The sequence below is a fragment of the Rattus norvegicus genome, chromosome 7 (genome assembly GCF_021556685.1).
Source record: "Rattus norvegicus strain SHRSP/BbbUtx chromosome 7, alternate assembly SHRSP_T2T, whole genome shotgun sequence".
In the NCBI taxonomy this organism is placed as follows: domain Eukaryota; kingdom Metazoa; phylum Chordata; class Mammalia; order Rodentia; family Muridae; genus Rattus; species Rattus norvegicus.
The window spans coordinates 106450914-106454845 of NC_141540.1; the positions used below are offsets into that span (position 1 = coordinate 106450914).

The 3932-nt window shown below is 41.9% G+C and overlaps 1 pseudogene; it reads right to left on the reverse strand.

Annotated features, from left to right (window-relative positions):
• Window positions 1–314: 314 nt before the first annotated feature.
• On the reverse strand, window positions 315–2845 carry Hspa8-ps9 (heat shock protein family A (Hsp70) member 8, pseudogene 9; annotated as a pseudogene).
• Window positions 2846–3932: the final 1087 nt, after the last annotated feature.

A 3932-nucleotide genomic window follows, 5' to 3' on the forward strand; every position in this document is an offset into this window, starting at 1 on the left:
ATAGAATGGTGAGCTGGAAAATTTGTCATGTGAGATCTCCCCAAGTACCATCATCCTACATTTCTGAATTACTCCAGTTTATAGCAAATGAGATCCACTTGGTAGAAGTTCTAAAGAAGTCAAGAGAACATTGTTCAGAGAACAAAGCTGAATCTGCTAAAAATCAGAACACTTCCCAAGAATCTAAAGACTATACAACTCTTTATTTTTTGGTTAGATTTACTTTTTGGGGGGCCTGGGGGCGCTGCCAATTTAAACAGTTTTATTATTACATATTTCTTCTTTTGGATCCCTGTGGAGCAACTTGAACTTACTTAATCCACCTCTTCAATGGTGGGACCTGAAGAAGCACCACCAGATAGAGGAGAGACCCTACCAGAGAATTCCTCCAGGCATGCCACTAGCATTCTGGTACAGAATGGTAATGACAGGGTTGCAGACTTTCTCTAGTTCTTTCTTTCTTTCTTTCTTTCTTTCTTTCTTTCTTTCTTTCTTTCTTTCTTTCTTTCTTTCTTTCTTTCTACATTTTTTCTTTTATTGGATACTTCTTATTTACATTTTAAATGTCATCCCCTTTCCCAGTTTCCCATCCAGAAACCTACTAACCTATCCACCTCACTCTGCTTCTCTGAGGGTGTTCCCTCACCCACCCACTCCCTCCCAACTCCCTGCCCTGCAATTTTCCTACACTGGGGCATCAAGACTTGATAGGACCAAGGCCCTCTTCTCCCATTGATGCCTAACAAAGCCATCCTCTGCTACATCTGTGGCTGGAGCCAATGTCTATTCTTGTGTACTCTTGGGATGGTGGTTTAGTCCCTGGGAGCTCTTGGGTGTCTGGTTGGTTGATATTTTTCTTCTTCTTATGGGATTTCAAACCCCTTCAGCTCCTTCAGTTCTTTCTCTACCTCCTCTATTGTGTACCCCGTTCTCTATTCAATTGTTGGCTGTGAGTATCCACCTCTGTATTTGTCAGGCTCTGCATAGCCTTTCAGGAGACAGCTATATCAGGTTCCTGACAGCATACACTTCTTAGCATCAGCAATAGTGTCTGGGTTTGGTGTCTGTATACAGCATAGATCCCCCAGGTGGGGCAGTCTCTTTCTGCTGGTGTTCAAATTCTTTCCTTTTGCAGTCTTGTTCTTATCCAGCCAGCTGATGATTTCATTTCACTTGTCAAGAATCTTCTGTTTATCCTCATCATGGATCTTGCCTTGAAGTTTCTCATCTTCAACTGTTGCTTTCATGTTGAAGGCATAGGACTCCAGTGAATTCTTGAAGGAAAGCCTTTCTCTCTGGTACTCATCCTCAGCTTTGTACTTCTCAGCTTCTTAGACAATGTACCCAATATCCTCCTTACTCAAGCAGACCTTGTCATTGGTGATGGTGGTCTTTTTCTCCTTTTCTGTGTTCTCATATATGGCAAAAACATTGAGGCTGCCACTGGCATTGATGTCAAAAGTAATCTCAATCTGAGGAACCCCATAGGGTACTGTAGGTATACCTGTGAGGTCAGATTTTCTAAGAAGGTTGTTGTCCTTGGTCATGGCCCTTTCAACTTCATACATCTGAATGAGTACACCTGGCTGGTTGTCAGAATAGGTGATGGAAGTCTGTGTCTTCTTGGTGGGGATGGTGGTATTGTGCTTGATGAGGACTGGCATGACTCCACCAGCTTTCAATACCTACAAAAAGAGGAGTGACATCCAAGAGCAGCAAATCCTGAACATTCTTAGACTTGTGTCCAAATAGAAACACTGTCTGGACAGCTGCACCATAGGCAATAGCTTCATCGGGGTTAATAGTCTTATTCAGTTCTTTTCCATTGAAGCAGTCTTGAGGAAATTTATGAATCTTGGGGATTCTGGTAGAACCACTCACCAAACAATATCCTGGATCTGTGACTTGTCTAGTTTGGCCTCTCAAAGGGCCTTCTCTACAGGGACCAGTATGCCATGGAATCAATCAGCATTCAATTCCTCAAATTGAGCCCGGGTACCCGGGTAATGGAAGTATAGAAGTCAATTCCCTCATAGAGAGAATCAATCTCAATATTGGCCTGGGTGCTGGAGGAGCAGGTGTGCTTGGCCCGCTCATAGGCAAGCTCTCTTGTTCTCACTGATGTCTTTCTCATGCTTTTGCTTAAACTCAGCAATTAAATGGTTGACCGTTTGGTCGTCAAAGTCTTCTCCAACCAAGTGGGAGTCTCCAGTTGTTGATTTGATTTCAAAAATCCCATCCTCAATAGTGAGCATTGACAGTTCCCAAGTCAAAAATCAGCACATTCCTTTCAGCTCTGACCTTCTTATATCTAAGCCATACAAGCATTAGCAGCAGCAGTTGGCTCATTGATAATTCTGAGTCCATTGATGCCAGCAATAGTTCCAGCATCTTTTGTTGCCTGCTGCTAATAGTCATTGAAGTAAGCTGGCACTGTCACTATGACATTGGCAACGGTCTTTCCAAGGTAAGCTTCTGCAATTTCCTTCATCTTTGTCAGAACCATTGAGGACACTTCCTCTGGATAGTCTTCCCTTTGTATTTGACTTGGACCTTGGGCCTTCCTGCATCATTCACCACCATGAAGGGTCAGTGCTTCATATCAAACTGAAAAACAGCATCATCAAAAACATTTGGCATCCAAAACTGTGTTGGTGGGGTTCATTGCAACCTGATTCTTGGCTGCATCCCCAATTAATCATTCTGTGTCAGTAAAAGCAACATAACTCGGTGAGGTATGGTTACCCTGGTCATTGGCAATTATTTCCACCTTTCCATGCTGGAAGACACCCACACAGGAGTAGGTGGTGCCAAGATCAATGCCAATTGCACATCCCTTAGACATGGTTGCTTGCATGTACTGATGAGACCACACAAATGCCCAAGAACTGCCTCCACATTCAATGAGACTCTAGATTTATTTTTTAAAAGACTGTGTGCTATAATAAGAACTTCTCAGGCATGGCATGCCTAGTAATGCAATTGTAGCACACATACCATGGTAGTAACCAACAACTTTCTGCTTGGATATAACTTCAGTCCACAAGATAAAACCCATACCTGGCACCATTACTGGGCAAGGAACCTATAGGTAGACCAGTTATTGACACTAAAAGAGAACCTATCACTATTATCCTGCTAAGTGGACAATATTAAACTAACTCCTAATGACTTACAATTATACCCGTAGATTAATACATCCTTGAACGTTCATCAGAGAAGCATCTATTTGTAGTAAATCAAGACAGAGTCTCATAACTGGTCAAAGAGCAGAAAATGAGATTGCAGAATGTTCAACCCTAAGTGGTACATATATACTGTACCCTTTCATCCCAAGATCAGCAACAACTGTGGAAGAGGGCTTGGAAATGTGGCTGATGACAACAATGAAAAGTGTCTTCTGCACTTAAAAATGCAGCTTTACATTTGAAATCACAGCAGTTGTATCAACATGCCCAAGAACTGTGAAAGTTTAAGACAATCCCAGCATAAAAAATGAGGTTGGGCATGAAGTTTCACAACTATCCCCGGAGATAGTGGCATCTTTAGCTACTGGGAGAAGAAGGGTCAGTTTTCTATAAGATATAGGTCTTATAAGATATAGATACAAGACTATACACTCCAGTGGAAGGCCACATATTTCAAAATATTGTGTCATTAATCTTGATGGAAAGGGGGACAAAAAATTAGGTGGGAAGCAAAGGGAGACTGGATCTTGGAAAGGTGGGAGTATGGTCAAAACATGTACAAAATTCTCAAAGAACTAATTAAATATAATCATAATGATGATGAAGAGGAGGAGGAGGAGGAGGAAGAGGAGGAGGAGGAGGAGGAGGAGGAGGAGGAGGAAGAAGAAGAAGAAGAAGAAGAAGAAGAAGAAGAAGAAGAAGAAGAAGAAGAAGAAGAAGAATTTGATGACTATAACTAAACCA